Below are 22859 nucleotides of genomic sequence, written 5' to 3' on the forward strand. Positions count from 1 at the left end.
TTGAGACACAACAGAGTTTTTAGGGTTGTAATTTTTGGCAAATACATATGATGGGAAATTGTTTCAGAGAGTAGAGAAATAAATGATGAAAAGTTAGTTTGAGGTTAAACTGTTAGTGGATGCATTTCAACTGGTATTACTATTGACAGACTGATGTAAGGAAGCAAGCAAGCTTGTAACATCAAGAACAAAAAAAAAAAAAAAAAAAATCCCACCTGTGTAACCAATTGTCACCTTTTCTTACTTCATCTACCTATATCTTTCAGGTGTGTGTGCAGTTCCTCAAATTTAAACAAACTTCTAACCTCTACAAGGGTAGGTCTGAGTTTATTGCAACAATCATCACTAAAGGAAAATTTTCAGGCATCTGTTTTTCTATATTTTTCACTCATTGCATTAAAGGAAAGATGCTTGCACATCTCCAGTCTGTAGGGACTTTTGCCTGGATCTAAGGATGCTCTCATTTATAACAACTAAAGGTGTACTTGATTATTATACCTGAGATGCTTTTATTTTATTCATGCTTTAATTTAAGATGCTTCATTCTATAGAATAGTTAGCTATACTAGTGCATTGATGGATAAGAAGAGTTTAACCTGTGTAAGACACTCAATGGCTTTATATGGCATGGTCCTCACTCAACATCCTCTCAACATTGCTTTGCTATAATTGATGACCTATTACGTATCATATTATGATTGACATTTTAATATTCATTATAATGTTAGACATTGGCTGTGACCAGATTTGCAGGGCACACAATGTATGGGCTGTAGATTGAAGTCGCCCATCCCCTTTCCCTCCCTACCTCTTATGTTGTCACTTGTAGTGGATCATTAAGCTTAAAAGAATTTCTACTATAAGTACACAAACTGATGTACATAGGGGGTAATTTAAAAGTTTCTGGCCTACTACAGTATATTTCATTACTGAAATGTGTTGTGGACCAGAAACATGATGCTATTAAATTACAAATATTTACAACACAAATCCTCAGTTTAACAGACTTTGGAAATAACACACTGAAGTGGGCAAACGCTCGTTTATTGGCCGTCAGATGCTTAGCATGCGATTCAAATCTTTTTCAACATAAAAAAAATTGTGTTAACTGGAAACTTGCATCACGTAAATAAAAAAGTGGTATATTTTTTTCAAATTGCGGTAACTGAAAAATGCGTTAATCAAACTTGTGTTATGCGAGGCCTTGCTGTATATAAATTTGTTTATTTTCAGTTTAACAAACAGGCCTTCACCCTACCTACAGCCTGGTAAATCAAGGTTTTACTGTATGCGTGTAATCCAGTTTTTAGAGTAATATCTTAAATATTATTTTTTAGATTTAAAGAAAGCCATGCCCACCCAATTGAATAATTTCACAAAAGGGTGGGGGGGAGAGAGAGAGAGATATTTAAAAAAAAGATTTCATGCAGTAATGAAAGTATCATTTAAAAGGAGTCATATAGTTATCAAAGGTCATGCCTGGATGACCTTAGAAATCGTTGATATCACTAAACATATCCTATGAATGAGTCAATCATGTTCATCATCATCAGCCATTTTCAATCCACTGCAGGATGAAGGCCTCTCCAGCAACTTTCCAGTTCCTTCTGCTTTGTGCTATGGCCATCCATTTACTGCCTACAAACTCTCGAATTTCATCTGTCCATCTTAGTTGTTGCCTTCTGGCTCCTCTTGGGTATCATTCTGTCATTTTCTTAGTCCATCTGTCATCATGTCTTTGACCTATGTGTCCTGCCTAAGTCCATTTCAGTTCTTTAGTTTTGACAAGAATGTCCTTTGCTTGAGTTTGCTGCCTAATCCATGCATTTCCTTTTTTATCCAACAGTCTGATTCCTAATATAATTCATTCCACTCTTCGCTGTGTAGTTTTCAGCTTCGCTTCCATTCTTTCAGTGAGTGCCCAAGTTCACTTCCATTCTTTCAGTGAGTGCCCAAGTTCACTTCCATAAGTCATTGTGGGGAGTATACATTGGTTCATTATTTTACGTTTCAGACAAATTGGGATATTGCTCCTCAGTATGTGACTAAATTTCCTGAATGCTATCCATCTGAGATTTATTCTTCTCTTGACTTCCAGCCATTTTTCATTATTACAGCTTAATGACTATTCATATACTTTGTGGATTCATATACTTATCCAAGATAAGTATATGAATCCACCTTTTCAGTTTCTGCTTTTCCAATGATTATATCCAGGGTGGCCATATTTTGAAAATTGGTAAGCTGGACAACTTGAAACAAAATGTGTAGAATAGCACTTTTTCCTTCAAAAAGTAAAAGAAAAATATAAAATTACAATTAAAATATATATTTTTTATCAATCAATCAATCAATCATAGTATTTATTTGTTCTGTGATTGTTGTTAATATGTATTTGTCCTATATAAACTATAATATTATTTATAACAGTTATTTTAAAAATGGTGAGGAAGACTACTTTTACTTTATATATTTTTCTTTAGATTTCGCTAGTTTTGAAATTTTTTCTCCTTCCAAAGATTTTAAAAAGTTTTTAAATTCTGAACAGGACACGTTATAGTTTCCTTTCACCATAAGTTCGGCTTCTAAATTTTCTAATAAAAAACAGTTTCTCTCTTTCTGCCAAGCAGTTTTCATTAAGTTGAAAACTCTTTCTGATGAAGCATTCGAATGTGGAATGCTTAATATGGAGCTTACAATTTGAGACAAATTATTTGCCTCTGGAAATTTTGAGAAGAATTGCACCCATTTTTTATCAACACACATTTTCTTTTCTTCATTACTCAGTGACGAACAAAATGCCTTTAGACTCTAATTTTTCTCTTGTTATCAGAATTAATTTTTAACACATCCGTTAAATTCCAATAAGAATTAATTAGAAATACATAAAATCAATAAATTAACAGTTTTTTCCTCTTATCGGGACAAATGATGGTATTATTGAGAAGTGGGACTTGAAGTTCTACATTGGGACCATCCCGGCCATATCGGAATGGTTGTGGCATGTTGTTCATCATTACTTTTGTTTTAACAATATTCATCTCTAGTTCAAAATCCGTACTAACTCTGCATAACTGATTAAGATTTTTCCTTGAATTCTTTGGGATCATGGCTTATGATAACAATGTCATCTGCAAATCGTAAATGGTTTAGATACTTTCCATTCACATTGGCTCCTTTCTGTGACCAGTCCAATCTTAAGGGCAGCAGTAAATAACTTCTGAGATAGTGTCTCCTTGTTTGAACTCCTTTCTCAGTTTTAAATTTGCTATTGTCTTTGTCTAGTCTAATAAAGGAGATAGTGTTCTCATATATTTTCTTCAAAATCATAATATATGCTGTGTCTAGGCCTTGTCCATCTTCCCCACTGTTGGCATCATTCCCTTTCTCTTTATATACAGGAACTCCCCGACTTACGTAATACTCGACTTACACAAATTCGACTTTCTGTAAGTTTTTGCCAGCCGGTGCAAACTATGGAAACATATTTTGCATTTGTAGGGATAAATGGAGATATTGTGAAAATATTGTAATGTGAACCCAATAACACTTTTCTTTTTTAATTCGTTCCCAGTCCATGGAAGTTGAAAATTTTGCTATATAACTAAGCTACATATCTCTCTAAAAGATATAATGAAAATTGCACTACACATTCAAAAATTATAATGAAAATTGCACTATACTTTCATCGTTATCATATGTTCCCAAACACTTCCTAGTTCATTTCACAAATATACGTGGTCTCAATTCTAATCTCAACAATTTCCATTTCCACTTGCAGTCTGCCAAACCCCATGTACTTTTCCTAACAGAATCTCAGTTATCGGTTGATTCAACTACTGTTCATTTCAGTTGCCCAAATTATTTGCTGTATGATTCCTTTTGCCTCAAAGGTGGTACTTGTGCATATGTCTGTTCCGATATTTGCTGTCAGAGACTTGGTAATTTGGAATCTTCTCTTTTCGATTTTCTCTGGCTTAAAATCTGTCTAACTCATTGTGTCAAATTCATCTGTTGTCTCTACCATTCTCCCAACTCCATTAATCACTTGGAGCTCTTTGACTTTTCTCTTTGCAACTCAACTTTCTCCAGTGCAACTTTCCTAACAGTGAGGTAATTTTCCTTGGTGATTTTAACGTTCACAACTCCAGCTGGCTTCCGTTTTCTAGTCACACCGACCCAGCTGGCCAAGATGCTGAGGCTTTTGCAATAACCAATGACCCTGCACAGATTGTTCATTTACCTACAAGAATACTGGTCAGTCCTAACCATATAGCCAACACGCTTGATCTTCTTCTCAAAAACAACCCTTCTAAGTACACGGTCGAAGTGAGTCCTTTATGTACTTTAGGCGCCTCAGATCACAACTTTGTGATTGTCTCTTCTCCAACGGAGCCTTTATCTCATGGCTATTCCCAGCCTCGTATTGTTTGGCATTACAAGAATCCAAAATGAGATGTCCTGAGAAATTTCTTTTCTTCTTTTCCTTGGCAGATTACTGTTTCAAAATTTCTGTTGTCAACATTTCCTCAAATCGTGTCAGCGAAATTATTCTTGTAGGAATGGAATCCTTTATTCCACACTCCACTTTAAAATCTCGTCCTTTATTTAAACCTTGGTTTTCCAATAAATGTGCTAAGGCTGTTCAAGAGATGAATGCTGCATATTGTAATTGGCTTGTTTCTAATTCTTCAGTTTCATTTTCTGCCTACACCAAAGATCGCAACAATTGTAAAGCAGTTATTAATCAGTCCAAAGAACAGGCTAAGAGTAGAAAACTTGCTTCTTGCCATAATGGTAGCCGAGCATTCTGGTCTCTTGCCAAAGCTATTGGCCGCAACTTTTGCCCATTTCTGCTCCTACCTCTGTCAAAACCAGATGGTTCTGTTGTCACTTCAGCCAAGGACAAAGCTGATCTGCTATCATCCCATTTTTTTTCCAACTCATGTATTAATGATCTTGGTAAAACACCCCACCATTCCTAACACACTCCATTCAATGCCTCCTGTGGCCTTTCGTCAAAAGGATGTCAGAAGGATCTTGATGAATCTTGATGCTAAGAAAGCTCCAGGTCCTGATGGTATTTCTCAGCTTGTTCTTAAAATCTGTGCCCCTGAACTTACTCTTGTTCTTTGCTGCCTTTTTTTCACTTTCTTATTCCAAAGGTAAAAACACCTTTTGCTTGGAAATTTGCTCATATCCAGCCAGTTCTTAAAAAGGGTGACAAACCCCTCCCAACCAATTATCGTCCCATTGCAATTACTTCTATTCTTTCTAAAGTAATGGCGAAATCAATTAACCGCCAACTCTTAAGCTACCTAGAAATCTTCCGTTTGATCAACGATTGCCAGTATGGATTTTGTCAGTGTCGATCCACTGGTGATATTCTGGCTTAGGTTACCCATTTATGGACAAATTCAATGGAAAAGTTTGGTGAAGCACAAGCAGTTGCTCTTGACATCTCAAAGGTTTTCGATCATGTTTGGCCTAAAGGTCTTCTAAACAAGCTTCCATCTTATGGTTTGCCAACTGTTTTTTGTAATTGGTTATCTAGTTTTCTCTCTGATTGCTCACTGAGGGTGATGGTAGATGGCTCCTTGTCTTCTAACTTCTCCACTAATGCTGGTGTCCTCCAAGGTTCAGTTCTTTCCCACACTCTTTTCTTCTTGTATATTAATGACCTTCTTCCATTGACTGGAAATCTTATCCATAGTTTTGCTGATGATAGCACATTGCATTTCACTTTCTATTTTGAGAAACCTTGCCCTGCTCAATCAGCTTCAACTTCTTGAATATTTGCTACCAGTTCCTTAAACGTCGATCTCCAGGTAATTCTACAGTGGGACAAAGACAACTTAGTTGATTTCAATCCTTCTAAAACTCAGTCTTGTCTTATATCTTGCAAAAAGGATTCTTCTGCTCCTATGCTTACCTTTGGTGACACTCCAATTTCTAGGCAAAATGATATATTTGTTTTTAGGGATTACCATGACTTCTAATCTCTCTTGGCACAAGCACATTACAAATATTGCTTCCTCTGCATCTAAAAAACTTGGTTTTCTCTTTCGCTCTCGGCGCTAATTTTCTTCCAAACAACTGTTCACTCTGTACAAATCGGAAACGGCTCTACAATGGAATATTGTTCCCACATCTGGGGCAGTGCTTCTAAAACTTCTCTCAGGCTTCTAGATTCCATTCAGAAGAGGGCAGTTAGGTTAATTAATGATTCATCTCTAACAGAGTCTCTCCACTTGCTGTCTTATAGACGTACTGTTTCTGCTGCATGCCTCTTCTACAGATACTTCCATGGGCACTGTTCTTCTGAATTGGCTTCTATAATTCCTGCTCTCTCTTTCAAAACAGTCCGGGCACGTGCTGCCACCAGCCAACATCCATTTACTGTCCAACTTCAAACTCACAGAACCAACTTTACATCTTCCTCATTCATTCATTCAACTGCCGTTTTCTGGAACAACCTTCCTTCATACATATTTCCTAAAAATTACAATCTACAGAAGTTCAAGTCTAATGTCAACAAATATTTTCTTTCGTCTTCTCAACCTCCAACCCAAGCACAGTCTAAGTACTATAGGTTCCAATACCTCTCGTTTGGGGTTTTCTTAAAAAAAAAAAAATAAAAAAAAATAAAAAAATAATCAGTTTTGTAAGCATTTGTGATATTTTTCTAAAGCACATTTCTGGAGGTCACGACCATAAAACAATAAAAACAATTTGCACTTTCCGGTTTATTGGGCTTTTCTGTTAGTGCATCTAATTATAAATGAGTAGTAAATTCGATCTTATTGCATTTATGATAATAACTGTAATTCTGTGGCTTTTTACATTACGGTATTATGGTGCAATGAGTTCTCCTTCACTGAAATCTTCAATCATATAAAAAATAAATTTTCAGAAACTATCTTCATTCCTATTTATATATTACAATGATATAGGGAAAGCAACCAACAGAAAGTGCAAGTGGTGGTAATGCCAGGAAACGAAACTGATTTAGAAATGAAGATGAAAATAATTAAGACGTACGAAGCAGGACAAAGTTTGTCATCTATTGCATGGGAATTAGGTCTCATTGCTTCAACAATGAATACTATTTTAAAGGACAGTGTGTGTATAAAAGACCATGTCAAAGCATCAACGCACTTAAGATAAACAGTGATCACAAAACAGCGTTCAGGTGCTATATCGAAGATGGAAAAGCTATTAATAATATGGATGGAAAATCATATTCAGAAGTGAGTGCCCCTGAGTCTAATGACCATTCAAGCAAAAGCTGCAAGTATTTATGAAGATATTAAGGATAAGTACAGTGAACCCCAAATCAAGTTCATGGCAAGCAACAGGTGGTTTAATAGTTTCAAGCATCGCGCTGGTTTCCACAATTTTAAAGTATGCGGTGAAGTCGACAGTGCCGATTCTGCAGGTGCAGAGAAATTTTGTGATGTGTTGGAAAAAATTATTGATGAAGCCTACTATCCAACACAGTAAATTTTTAATGTTGACAAGACTGCTCTGTATTGGAAAAAAATGCCGGATCGAACATACATTGCCAAAGAGGAAAAGACAATGGAAGGTTTCAAGGCTTCAAAAGATAGGGCCACACTTTTCCTTGTGGCTAATGCAGCAGGAGATTACTGATTAAAACCACTGCTTGTGTACCATTCTGGAAAGCCTCGTGCATTTAAGGGAATCAATAAAGCCATCCTACCCGTGCATTTCTGATTGAACCAGAGAGCATGGATAACAATATCTCTCTTTGAGGATTGGTTCAAATTCTGCTTCATTCCCGTGGTTTAAAAATATTGTAAAGACAACGACGTTCCTTTCAAGATTTTACTTCTATTAGATAATGCTCCTGGACATCCTACGCATCTAGATGATTTCATTTAGAAGTGAGAGTCATATTTCTACCGCCAAACATGACTTCACTCATCCAACCTATGGATCAGGGTGTTATTTTGAATTTAAAAAGTATGCTATTTACACACATTTGCTTGGGCATTGCCTGCAGTAGACAGTGATAAAAAATTTTATGTTAAGAGACTTTTGGAAATCTTACGATATTTACCACGCCATCTTAAACATTAATAAGGCCTGGGCAGAAGTTACTAAAAGTTGTATAAATGGCGCATGGAAGAAAATATATCCACGGCACATAAAAGGCTTTGAAGGATTTGAAAAATATGAATCGTATGAAGAGGTTACAGATAAGATTGTAAAGGTTGCACAGCTACTTCAGTTGGAAGTTGATGCTGAAGACATGGAGGAGTTAATAGAGGAAGAAGAGAAGGAATTTTAACTAACGAAGAAAATGCTGATGAAGCTCAAGATGAACCAAATAACGAGCCGAGACGCTACATCACCAGAGAGATGGCAACCCCAGAGGAATTTACCAACTGTATGATACTACACTTAGGGTGGTAGAAAATGAAAAAGACCTGAGAGTAATTGTGCAGGTCACTGTTGAAAAAAAGCCGTGAATTAGGGTTGAAATTGAAAGTGTCTGCAATTCTGCCCAGACACGATAGGAGGGAGTATATGATGAGAACCCTGTCGATCAATTCGGCCCTGGAAAGATTGTGCAAGACTCAAAGGGTAGAATTTTTTTCAGCCTGGTCTATACTTGTTAACAGGAGAGACTGCTTCTACAGGGATGGGATACACTTAAATAGAAAGGGTGCAAGAATGTTTGCTGATGCTATCGAGGCAGTGTTAGGTGGGTCGGAAAACTGCTAGATTGAGGGGATACAAGGACTAATAGATTAACAGTATCTACTGGCAGAGGTGAAAGTGATTCCTGCTCTGTTTCTATTGGAATGAGCAGCAGCAAGGAAAATAAGATGCAGGATGTTTCAGCGACTTCTGGGAATCATTGGGGTACAAGTAAACACATGGGTTGTGTTAGGGTAGCTAAGAAAAAGAACAGGTGCATGTATACTTGTGTGTACACCAATGCTAGGAGTTTAGTAAATAAATTTGATGAATTTGAGGTATTGCTCAAAACATCAAAGGCAGATATAGTTGGGATTTCAGAGATGTGGTGTCACACAGATATAAGGAATGCAGAACTGGAATTTGGGGAGTACAATATCTACAGAAAGGATAGACAGGATAGAAAGGGAGGAGGGGTTATCCTATTAGTTAAGAAATACATAAAATCCAAGGAAGTGAAGCCAGTCGACATCGCTGGACAGTGCAGTGTCGAGTCAGTTTGGTGTGACATAAGCATTGGGAGATCAAATTTGAGAGTAGGAGTGTGCTATAGGCCTAATGACTCTGATGAGTATAATAAGAAATTGTACATAGAAATAAAGTGGGCCAGTAAATCAGAGAGTCTTATAATGGGGGATTTTAATTTCCCAGATATTGACTGGAATTTGGGGGCTGGTCACTCACACACTAGCAAGGCTTTTGTGGATTTATTGGATGATTGTTTTCTACATCAGCATGTTCGGGAGGCAACTAGAGGGAGTAATACTCTTGATTTGATTATCAGTAGTGATTCTTCATGCATTAAGAATCTGCAGATAAATGAACCACTAGGTGGTAGTGATCACAGTGTTCTGAAGTGGGATTTAATCAAAGAGGTAACTACCATTAGGGGTAAAGGGAAGGGTTATTGCTTTCGTAAAGGCGACTACGATGAACTGAGACAGTATTTAAATTCTATACAGTGGGACCAACTGATGATGTTACGAACAGCAAATTCAAAATGGGAAGCATTCAAAGAACTTATCTTGGAAGCTACTAGGCTTTACATACCAACTAAGAAATATTGTTCAAGGTTTAGGCCTAATTGGATGTCAGATGAACTAGTGAGACACACGGCAGAGAAGAAAAATGCATGGGATACATACAAATTACCATGTGACACAGAAGCCTGTGATAGATACCAGTTGATCTGTAACCAAGTTACAAAGGAGTTTAGGCAGGTGAAGGCAGATTACGAGAAATCTTTGGCAAGGGATGCAAAGAAAAATAGCAAAGAGTTCTTTACTTATGTAAACTTTAGAAGGAAGGGGATGAATCAGATTGGTCCACTTGATATCGATGGGTCAGCTGTTGATGATCCTGCTCAGGTAACTAACAAACTAAATGAATATTTTGCATCGATATTCACACATGAGGAGTTATTCAGCGAGGGGAATGCCAGAGGTGTATTCAACTCTGGCAGTAAGCTAGAGAATCTTGTAATAACTGAGAGTAAAGTGGAGGAGAAATTGTTGAAGATAAACACAAGAAAGGCACCTGAGGTGGATGGGATCTATCCAGTTATATTAAAGGAGGCAGCAAAGGAAGTAAGCAAACCCTTAGCCATAATTATGAGAGCTTCCTTGGACTCATGGGAAGTATCCATGGACTGGAGATGTGCAAATGTGACCCCAATTCACAAAGGAGGATCAAAAGCTGACACAAGTAATTATAGACTGAGTTTAATTTCTGTTCCAGAAAAATTAATGGAGGCACTGGTTAAAGAAGCACTGCAGGATCATCTAGACAAGACTTCAGTTATAGCTCAGACACAACATGGTTTTGTTAAGGGGACGTCTTGCCTGACCAATTTGATTGGATACTATGATGCAGTCACAAAAGAACTGGATGCAGGGAATAACTTTGATATTATATACTTTGATATTGGATCTTAGAAAGGCTTTTGATACTGTTGCACATGGAAGACTGCTACACAAATTGGAGCAGTGTGACATTGGAGGCAAATTGCTGCTATGGATAAAGGGGTGGTTGAGGGAGAGAAGACAGAGAGTGGTAATCAATGGACACTGCTCATCGTGGACTAATGTTATTAGTGGAGTCCCTCAGGGCTCAGTGTTGGGTCCATTATTGTTTTCTGTATTTATAAATGATATTGTTGATGGTATATCAAGCTTAATGTCCAAGTTTGCAGACGATACAAAGGTTGGCAGGGTTGTCAAGGACACTACTGACACTATGCTGCTGCAACAGGATTTGGAAAGGTTGAGCAGATGGGCTTGAGAGGTGGCAAATGAAGTTTAACATTGACAAATGTAAAGTACTACACATGGGAAACAGCAACCCCAGAGCAACGTATCAACTCTGTGGTACTACACTGACAGTGGTAGAGAATGAAAGGGACTTGGGGGTGGTTGTGCAGGCAGATATGAAGTTCTCTGAGCAGTGCAGACGGGCTGCAAGAGTAGCTCATGGAGTATTGTCAATGATATACAGGAATTTTTCCAGCAGGGATAAGGAGGTGATTATTCCCTTGTATAAAGCAATGGTCAGGCCACAAATAGAGTACTGTATACAGGTCTGGAGGCCTCATTTCAAGAAGGATGTAGAGCTGCTGGAACGAGTATCCTGTATAGTAGTCTTGTTGGCTAATTCACTAATCTTGTTGCTCTTACAGAGAAGGGCAACAAGATTAGTGAATGGAACAAAGGGGTGCTCTTATGAAGAAAGGCTTAAGTTTTGCAAATTACAGTGTCTGGAGACTAGGCACAAGACAGGTGATCTGATAGAGGTGTATAAAGCCTTGAATGGTTTGAGCATGCTCAATGTTGATTGGATTCTTCCTCTTGCTCAGAATAATCACCTGAGAGGGCATAAATTCAAATTGAGGAAAGACAGATGTAGGATAGACATGTGGAAATTTGCGTTTAGCCAGCGGATGGTTGGTTAGTTGGTGGAACACACTTCCATCCCTTGTTGTGGAAGTTGATAGCCTAAATAAGTTTAAGGCTCAGCTGGACAGGTATTTCGAACGAACAGAGGGGTGAAGTGGAAGTGGTTATTTTTTATTTATTTACTACTTTATTTTTATTTTATTTTATTTTTTATTTTGGCTGATGCTGCATAAGCTTGCTTTCTTGCATCAAATGCGTCTACTAATGCTAATGCTAATATGAAGTTTTCTGAGCAATGCAGACATGTGGCAAGAGGTGGTCGTGGAGTTTTGTCAATGATATACAGGAATTTTGCTAGCAGAGGAAAGGAGGTGATTATCCCTTTGTATAAGGCAGTGGTCAGGCCACACCTTGAATACTGTGTACAGGTCTGCAGGCCTCATTTTAGGAACGATGTACATTTGCTTGAGTGTGTACAGAGAAGGGCAACAAGATTGGTGAGGGGGACAAAGGGGATCCTCTTACCAAGAGAGGCTTAAGTTCTGCGAATTGCAGCTACTGAAGACTAGGCACCTGCGAGATGATCTAATTAAGGTATATAAGGCCTTGAATGTTTTGAGCAGGCGCAATGCTGATGGGATTCTCCTGCTTGCTCGGATTACGAACCTAAGGGGGCATAAATTCAAATTTGAGCAAAGACAGTTGTAGAATAGATTTGTGTAAATATTTGCCTTTACCCAGCAGGTGGTTAATTGCTGGAAAAAATTTACGTCTGTTGTTGTGGAAGTTGATAACTTAAATAAATTCAAGGTGGAACTGGACAAACTTTTAGAGGGAATGGTTGTGTGAATTTTTTTTTTGCTGATGACACATTAGCATTAGCATTATAAACATAAACTCATACGCTTGCTTTCTTGCATCACATGCTTCTATTACTACTATTTCATTGAGATTCTGAAAATTCCACAAACCTTATACCTCTCCGATTTCTTTTGTCAATTCCAAAACTTCCTATAGTTTCCATTTCCGTGCTGTGTTTTCTACTTTCCAATCTTAGCATTGAAGTCCTCCATGGTGATGTGTGCTCAGTTTCTGTTCATCTAGAAGTCTCAATTTCGGTGTACATTTTTCAACCTCTTCATCATCATGGCCCAACATCAGTACATAAAAGGTAAAGTGCAGCCATTATCAACCCACTGCAGGATGGAAGCCTCCTCAACAATTCATGCTGAGGGAAATGGACCATAATCTGGCACGCTGGTCCAGTGCGGGTTGGCAGATCGACCGTATTCAGCAGTCAGGGGCTTGAACCCCGGTCTACTCAAAGAGCGTGTGCTACTGCACTCCCGCTCCTGACCACTTGGCTACCTTTAGTTTGTACTTCTTTGAAATCCTGTATAGTAGTCTTGTTGGCACCTTTGGTGATGTTTTTTTTTTTTAATTCCAAAATGTTGTTTTTAATATCTTTATGGAGGAGAAAGCCAACTCCACCTTCACTATTTCCATTGTTGTAGAGATTCTTCCACTTTCCAGATTTCCACTTAATAAACTTGTAATTCCTTCAACAGGAGTTACTGCTTCTACAGGGATGGGATACACTTGAATAGAAGGGGTGCAAGAGCGTTTGCTGATGCTATTGAGGCAGCGTTAGGTGGGTCGGAAAACTGCTGGCTTGGGGGGGGGATTCACAGACTAAAATGTTAAAAGTCGCTGTAGGCAGAGGTGAAATTGATTCGTTTATACTTCTATTAGAATGAGCAGCAGCCTGGCGGCAGGGTGCTGGGGAGTTTCAGGGACTGAAACAAATAGATACATAGGTCATGTTAGGGTAACTAAAAATAAGAATACGTGCATGTATACTTGCATGTACACCAATGCTAGAAGTATAGTAAATAAATTTGAAGTGCTGCTCAAGACATCAAAGGTGGATATTGTTGGGATATCAGAGACGTGGTGTCATACAAATATTAGGAACAGAATTGGAATTTGAGGAGTACAATTTGTACAGAAAGGATAGACACGATAGGAAGGGAGATGGGATTATGCTGATAATTAAGGAAAGCATAAAATCTAAGGAAGTGCATCCAATTGACAAAGATGGACAGTGCAATGTTGAGTCAGTCTGGTGTGAAATAAGCACTGGGAAAGCAAAACTAAGAGTAGGAGTGTGTCATAAGTCTAATGAGTACAATGAACAGTTGTACAGAGAAATAGAATTGACCAGTAAATCCGATTGTGTAATAATTGGGGATTTTAACTTCTCAGATAGTGACTGGAACTTGTGGGTTGGTCACTCACACACTAGTCAGACTTTTGTGGATTTATTGGATGATTGTTTTCTGCAGCAGCATGTTCGAGAGGCAACCAGAGAGGGTAATACTCTTGATCTCGTTATCTGCAGTGACTATGCTTGCATTAAGAATTTGCAGATAAAGGAACCACTGGGTGGCAGTGATCACAGTGTACTGAAGTGGGATCCACTTAAAGATATAATTACCATCAGGGGTAAAGGGAAGGGTTTTTGTTTTTGTAAATGTGACTACAGTGGTCTCAGACAGTTTTTAAATTCCGGAAAGGGGGACCAACTGATGATGTTACCAACAGCAAATTCTAAGTGGGAAGCATTCGAGAGATTAATCATGGAAGCTAATAGGCGTTTCATAACGAACAAGAAATATTGTTCAAGGTTTAGGCCTAAATGGATGTCAGATGAAATAATGTGACTCGTGGCAGCGAAGAAAAATGCATTAGATGCATATAAATTATCAGGTGACACAAGCCTGTGGCACATATATGCTAGTCTGTAATTAAGTCATGAAGGAGATTATTCAAGCGAAGGCAGATTAAGAGAAATCTTTGGCAAGGGATGCTAAGAAAAATAGCAAGGACTTCTTTACTTATCTAAAAGGAAGGGAATGAATCGGATTGGTCCTCTTGATATTGATGGTTCGACAGTTGATGATCCTGCTCAGATAGCTGATAATTTGAATGAGTATTTTGCATCTACATTCACACATGAGAAGTTATTAAGTGAGGAAAATGCCACATGTTTATCAAACTGTAACAGGGTGTTTAATGATTTTGTAAGAATTAAGAGGAAAGTGGAGGAGAAATTGTCGAAGTTAAACATAAGAAAGGCACCTGGAGGGGGATGGAATCTATCCAGGCTTATTAAAGGAGGTGGCAAAAGAACTAAGCAAAGTCTTTGATGTTGGTTGTTGGACTTTTGATGATCCTATCAGATAGCTGACAAACTGAATGAGTATTTTGCATCTACATTCACACATGAGGTATTCTGTAAAGAAGGGGAGGACAGAAGTTTACTATACTCTAACAGGGAGCTAAATGATTTTGTAATAACTGCGAGCAAAGTGGAGCAGAAGTTGTTGAAGTTAAACATAAAAAAGGCACCTGGGGTGGATGGAATCTATCCAGTTATATTGAAGGAGGCAGCGAGGGAAGTAAGCAAAACTTTAGCCATAATTATGAGAGCATCCTTGGACTCAGGGTAAGTCCCCACGAACTGGAGATGTGCAAATGTATCCTCAATTCACAAAGGGGATCTAAGAGTGACATGAGTAATTACAGACCAGTTAGTTTAAATACTGTTCCGTGTAAAATAATGGGGTCACTTGTTAAAAATCTAGACAAGACTGCAGTAATAATTCAAACACAGAAAGGGTTTATTAAAGGAAAGTCTTGTCTGACAAATTTGATTGGATATTATTATGTGGTTACAAAGGAACTAGATGCAAAAAATAATTTTGATATCATGTACTTGGATTTCAGGAAAGCTTTTGACACTGTTGCACCTGAAAGATTACTGTGCCAATTGCAGCAATATGGTATTAAGGGTAAGTTGCTACAATTGATAAAAGGGTGGTTGAGTGGGAGAAGACAGAGTGGTAATCAATGGACGCTGCTCTTCGTGGACTAATGTTATTAGTGGAGTTCCCCAGGGTTTGGTGTTGGGCCCACTGTTGTTTTGTATATTTATTAATGATATTGATGAAGGTATGTCAGGCGTAGTGTCGAAGTTTGCAGATGATACAAAGGTTGGCAGAGTTGTTAATGACAGTAAACGCAGTGTGCTACTGTAACAGGATCTAGAAAATTTGGGCATGTGGGCTTGAGAAGTGGCAACTGAAGTTTTAACATTGACAAATGCAAAGTACTACATATGGGTAGAAGTAACCCCAGAATAGTGTACCAACTGTTTGGTACTACACTTAGGATGGTAGAAAATGAAAAAGATCTGGGAGTGATTGTGCAGTCAGATATGAAGTTTTCTGAGCAATGCAGACAGGCTGCCAGAGCGGGTCATGTGGTCTTGTCAACGATATACAGGAATTTTGGTAGCAGGGAAAAGGAGGTGATTATCCCTTTGTATAAGGCAATGGTCAGGCCACGCATTGAGTACTGCATACAGTTCTGGAGGCCTTATTTTAGGAAGGATGTAGAGTTGCGTGAGCGTGTGCAGAGAAGGGCAACAAGATTGGTGATGGGAATGAAGAGGTCATGCTGAATTCCGATGGGATTCTTCCACTTACTGAGATTACGAATCTGAGGGAGCATAAATTCAAATTGAGGAAAGACAGTTGTAAAATAGATGTGTGGAAATTTGGAGCAGCATTGTGGAGGATCTCCTTACCACAAGAAATTTCAAAGGCTGTCATCAGCTACCAAGGTTGATGGCATTAGTTTTTTGTGACAAAGAGGAGATAATATTCAGGGATTACCATGAAAGAGGTAACTCCATTACAGGTGAATATTATTCTTCCATACTTCTGAAATTTCATGAGCAGTTAATAGCTGAATGCCATGGGGGAACACTCTAGAGCAGGGATTGTCAACCAGGGGCAAAAATCATGGGAATTACAATGGTTTGTGGCCCTCTAAAGTTTAACCCTACCCGACCACAGTTTATTCCTTAATATTTAATCTCTCTCATTGAGTTTTCTTTTCTCCTGAGACATCTGATTTTTAATTTATAGATATATTTTATTAGGAGTAAGTGAGAAATTTTGATAAAAGGAAGTTGGTGGTGTGATTTAATTCAACCACCTTTGCTTTCATAGGCATTAAATGCCAAAGTGCTATCAGAGGTAATGTCTCCACAATCCTTGGTGTTTGCACATGTCGAACAGCTGCAACTTGGTGGTGGCGTGGTTTATTTTTTTATTCTTTTGTTTCACTGGTCAATATGTGAGGCCTGGTTGGGATGAGGGAATATTTCAGTTTATTGTTTCTACTTTCTAATCAACAATTAGTATTGATTTATTGTTTCCTTGTGGAAGTTGTTTATTTTTGATGCTTTTGTAAGTGACATGGGCTGTGAGAGTTGAATAAAAATAGTTTATATTTTATTATTTAATTCTTTGTAGTTATTCAACCCATCAACAATCATGTCAAGTGCTGAAAATCGACAGTATCTGGATGAATATGTAACTTATGGTTTTATTGCAAGCTCATTTGTCTCAAGACAGCCCATGTGTCTTATTGTGTAATAGTTCTTTTTCAAATGAGGCTACGAAACCATCAAGACTTTTAGATCACTCAAAAAGGAAACATCCTGAAAAAGTTGGTAAACATAACAAATATTTAAAACATTTAAAACAGAATTTTGAGCAACGTAACACTGTTACTTCCTTATTTAAGAAGAACACACAAACAAATGACGATGGAATGATTGCATCTTATAAAATTGCAGAAATCATTGCAAAAACTGGTAGTGCTCATACAGTTGCTGAGACTGTGACCGCATTAGAGACTGTAATTTCGACAGTGATGCACCAGAATCCTTCCAGTATTTTAAAAGCATGCCATTGAGCAACAATTCAATTCCAAGACTAATCGATGAGATGTCAGTTAACATTGAAGAGCATCTAATTGACAAAATAAAAACGAGAAATTTTTCTATTCAGATTGATGAATCCACAGTTACTGACAATAAGGTCCTTCTAATGCCATACGTTTGTTATTTCGATGATGGTTGTAATTTTTTAAGAAGAGATATTGTTTGTAAAATTTATAGAAACTGACTGTACTGGAGCATCAATTTTTGCTGTTATGATAACATGGTTGGTTGAAAAACAAGTACCATTGGAAAATTTGGTATCCTGTGCCACTGATGGTGCTAATTCCATGGTTGGAAGGCATAAAGGTTTTATAGCTCACCTGAAGGAGGTATATCCCAACGTTCTTGCAATACACTGCATTGTGCAGTGACATCATCTGGTTGCAAAAAAAAAAAAAATATATTAGTCCAGTTCTTTATCAATCTCTGAGTATAGTTATTAAAACCATCATTAAAATAAAGTCACATAGCAAATATGATCGCCTTTTCAGAAAATTTTGTGTTGATAATGAAGAACAGTATGTAAGGCTTCTTTTATATACAGAAGTCAGATGGCTTTCTAAAGGAAACGGTGTAACAAGATATGTAAATCTTTTTGATACAATAATTAGTTTTGTTAGAAAGCGAAGGAGAGCATCAAACACAAAAACAACATATACTATATGGCTCGGATTTTTCAAAAACTTAATGGAGTATCCTTCAACTTCAAGGGAACTTAAATATTGTGATAGACTGCAAATGCATATTGAAAGACTTCACTGAAAAACAGGCAATTATTTGAAAGCAAATTAATGAGAAAACAATTTCGTGGTATGCAAAAGTTAGCTGAAATCAATGAATCTCTCACCAAGAATGATCTTAAGAATTATTCAGATAATTTGTGTTCTTTAAAAGGTGAAATGAAAAATAGATTTTCAGATTTATTATCTTTTGAAGCGAAGCCATGGATGTTAGATCCAAGTGGATGCGATGCCTAATCTGCTACTGAAGAAATTCATGAAGAACTCATTGAATTAAAATATAATGAAGCATGCAAATATAAATTAGAAAAAAGTGGAATGGCTGAGTTTGTGGGAATCGGAAACAACTAAACTTCTTTATCCAACAATGTGGTGTGAAATGGCCAAAGTACTTTGTTTTCTGTCTTATATGGTTGAAAGTGGTTTTAGTTCAAGAAATAAAATATTAACAAAGAAAAGACGTGCAGAATATAATTAATATAATTAAACATATAATTATTCAAATATATGTATAATTATATATATATATATAGGGGGCGATAATTAAAAAAAAGATTGAGAAACATTGCTCTAGAGCAGTGGTTCTCAAACTACTGAAATTTACCAACCCTTTCAAAAATCAAAATAAGTTTGCAGACCCCTATATATATATATATATATATATGTATATATATAATTATACATATATTTGAATAACATTTAAAATAGTTGGAAACTGAATCTTTCATAATAAAAATTAAATAAAAAGGTACAGCAAACATCAGAGGCAGCAAAAAGCATATTCCTCTACATGATGATTGAAATATAACCATAAAAATAAATTAGAATAAGAATTAAAGATAAAAATAATGCCAGCAGCATGGCAAGACAAAAGCGAAAATAGCCAAAATTAAACATAACCATCAAACCAACAGGGAAGGAAGAGAGGGGTAACAAGAGTAAAAATATTGCAGCAGAAACTCTAAGATAATTTAGAACATCTAAATGTAAGGATAATAAAATAATAACTCATTAAATTTCAAAAGCCAATTAAATAGAAATTTAACGGTGCCCCCTCTGACGGGCACCAGGTCCAAATTTATGTGAAATATCACCAACAGAGATGTAAACCACTACAATAAAATAAAACAAAAATAAACCAAAAATAGACTGACCATTATGCCCCATCTCAACAGAGGACCACAAGGCCAATAATGGTCAGGGAATAAATTTGGACCTGGTGCTTGTCAGAGGGGGTGCTGTTAAATTTCTATTTAATTGGCTTTCGAAATTTAATGAATTATTATGTTATTATCCTTACATTTAGATGTTCTAAATTATTTTAGAGAGTTTCTGCTGCAATATTTTTACTCTTGTTACCCTCTCTTCCCTCCCTGTTGGTTTGATCGTTATGTTTAATTTTGACTATTTTCGCTCTTGTCTTGCCATGCTGCTGACATTATTTTTAATTCTTATTCTAATTTATTTTTATGGTTATATATATATATATATATATAAATTAACCCCATATAGTGAAGTGTTAGTCTCTCTATAACTAATTTTTTTAAAAATTAGTAAAAGCATTTTTGAAGATTTTCAAGCATTTACTGCTAAACAGCCACTCAAATATATGGCCTCCTTCCCTCCGAAATTGTGCATTAGCATCTGGAATTAATCATCCTTTTAGTGAACACTTGTGTCCATTGACACCCATAGGGAGGGTCTTTTTTTTTCATTTTTGTTACAGTTATAAAACCAAATGGGTTTTCTTAAAAGTGGTCATAAACTTTACAATAAATAGGGTAGATTTGTAAATTGATGTTGGCTAAGGGGAAAACGAAATTCGCTGCAGTAAACCTTTAGCATGCTGCGGCGGCAATACATAGAATGCTACCATAGTCAGTTTTTAGTAATGCCTACTGAGTGACATTTGCTTCTTACCTCAACCGTACCATGTGACCTTCCTGTCAATCATTGTGATATGTCCATTCTCCTCCCAGTAGATGGTTTCATGAATTTTTTTAATAATTTCGTTCTTTTAGAACAGTTTGTCATCATTCACATAGGCTATATGCTCTTGTATGTTTTTTTTTCTTCTTTTTCTGAAAAGTAACATACAGCATACATTAAGCATAAATTTTCTTTCGTGTATATATGAATGAAAGCAGAATAAAAGAAATTCACAAAGTTGTGTATTTCATCAAAGTGATTGATAGGAAAGGTCACGTGATACTGTTGAATTGACAAGCGAACGTCATTGAGTAGGTGGTACTAACAATTCACTACAGTATATATGGCCAGCACAGCGAAGTTTGCAGTGTATGTATCGGCAAGAACTGCAGTCGAGTAATTTTTACAGTTGCGGAAACAAATGTTGAAGAGAAGGTGTTTAAGTATTAATGATATTGAAGATTCTTCATGATATTGACAAGGGTTTTAAGAAAAAAGATATTGCGGAGAAATATGGCATACCTGCAAGCAGTTTATCTACAATTTTAAAAAATCGAGAATCAGTTTTAAATGCAATTGAAGGAGGAGCAGACAAGAAGCGAATTAAGTTGTGTTTATACTAAGATGTTGATAAAGCTGTTCTAAAATGGGTGCAAATGATACGTGAAAAGAATATACCAATATCAGGTCCAATAATAAGCAACAAGCTCTGAAATTTACACAGTCCCTTTGACATACAGAATTTAATGTGAAGACTGGGTGGTTAGATAAATTTAAGAAGCGCCACAGAATTGTGGAGAAAGTGTTAATGTAAGTGAAGAAGATTGCAACGGTTGGAGGAACAATACCTTAAAGAAGATTTTCGAAGAATATGAACCTAAGGATGTTTTTAATGCTGACAAAATGGGTTTATTCTTTAAACGTTTACCAAATAGAACACTTGCTTTTAAGGATAATAAATGTTTTGGCAGAAAACAAAGCAAAAAAAGAATCACTGTGCTAGTTGGAGCAAATATGACAGGAAGTGAAAAATTAAGACTTTTAGTCATCAGAAAATCAAAAAACCCAAGATGTTTTAGAGGCACAAAGTCTTTGGAAGTTGACTACACCTTTAATAAAAAAAGCATGGATGACAAGTGATATTTTTGAAGAATGGATATTAAAACTAGACAAGCATATAAAAAAAGGAAAATCGTGTTGGTAACTGACAAATGTCCGGCACATCCTGCCAGTATTTCTGCCAAACTTAAAAGTGTGAAGTTGGTGTTTTTACCACCAAATGTAATGTCAAAACTCCAGCCAGTGGACCAAGGCATTATTAAAAATTTTAAATTTCATTATCGAAAGAGAATAATAATGAAGATTGTTAGTGCGTTATCAGAAAATAGAAACTTGGAGGTTACAATTAACCTTAGAGATTGCATCTCTGAACTGGAAAAAGTTTGGGCAAATGATATCACTGAATACACTATTCAAAATTGTTTTTCAAAAGCGGGATTTGCATTGAATACAGAAGTCGAACAACAACTGGACAAACAAGATGAACTGCCCCTTTCACAACTGAAAAACCTTTGGACATTATTAGAATTGTCTGGAAACATTGAAAATGAAATAACACTGGATAGTTATGTTTATGTAGATCAAGATCTGACTACAACAGAACATCCAAATGAAGATGAAATACTGCAGAACAGTGTTAGATGTGACCATGATCATGAAGAAATTAACGATTACGCTGAAGATGCATCAGAACAACCCGTAGAAAAGCCAACTTGCGAAGAAATGATTCACGTTTTTAAAATGGTTCGTACGGAGTACAGTTTTGTGAAAATATTCCTGATAATGTTTTAATGCTCTGAACAAATGTGAGGTTTTCTTTGAGAATCAGACATTTTTTAATTGTACTGTGCAAACGAAAATTACAGATTTTTTTCAATTTGTGATACTTACCGGCGAGAATTGTATAAACGCAATTTAAATAAGTTTTTTGAAATAAAATACATTAAAAATAAATGTAGATTTGTTTTCATTTTCTAATTAGATAACAATTTCTAGTAAAAAAGATATTCTCTGTATAACAATATTTCTCTATAACAAATTTTTTCGCTGGATTTATTGAATTCGTTATAGGAAAGTTTGACTGTATATATATATCTCTATGTGTGTATATATGTATGAGCACTGGGTTTTCTGGAAAGAAAATTTAAAGTTTTTTGTTTAAAACAACTCAACTTTATTTTTATTACTTTATTATATAATATCAGTGCAAATACACCATAGTTTACCCATAAATTTAACTGCATAAGTAATAAGTTAAATTTATGGGTAAACTATGGTGTATTTACACCGATATTATATAGTTAATTCCAACCCATAACATATTATGTCTTGAGCATTTAGTCTTCAAAATAATAACTTTATTTATCATCAATTTGCTGTACATAGGGCGCCTCCGTCGCCAGGTGGGCAGGAGCAGCAGTGTAGCACACGCTTCTTGATTAGACCGGGGTTCGAGCCCAAATACGGAGGATGTTGAAAGGTCAGGGAATGACCACCGCATATTCCCGGAGCAATATGGCCTTAGTTGCTAATGCTCCTAAAAAAAACCAAACAACAGCTATACATAGAATGAATAATTTAACCAGTTTCAGAGGGTCCGTTTCGCCAACCCCCTTTAACTGGTCTACAGACCCCCAGTTTGGGTATGCTGCTCTA

The 22859-nt window shown here is 36.6% G+C and overlaps 1 protein-coding gene across 2 annotated transcripts in view; it reads left to right on the plus strand.

Annotated features, from left to right (window-relative positions):
- LOC150085967 (uncharacterized) overlaps window positions 1-22859 on the plus strand; it is a 229765-nt gene that overhangs the window by 71867 nt on the left and 135039 nt on the right. The gene's annotated exons all lie outside the window — the stretch shown is intronic.

This window comes from Mastigoproctus giganteus, chromosome 5 (genome assembly GCF_048544385.1).
Source record: "Mastigoproctus giganteus isolate SK-2022 chromosome 5, ASM4854438v1, whole genome shotgun sequence".
NCBI classification, from domain to species: domain Eukaryota; kingdom Metazoa; phylum Arthropoda; class Arachnida; order Uropygi; family Thelyphonidae; genus Mastigoproctus; species Mastigoproctus giganteus.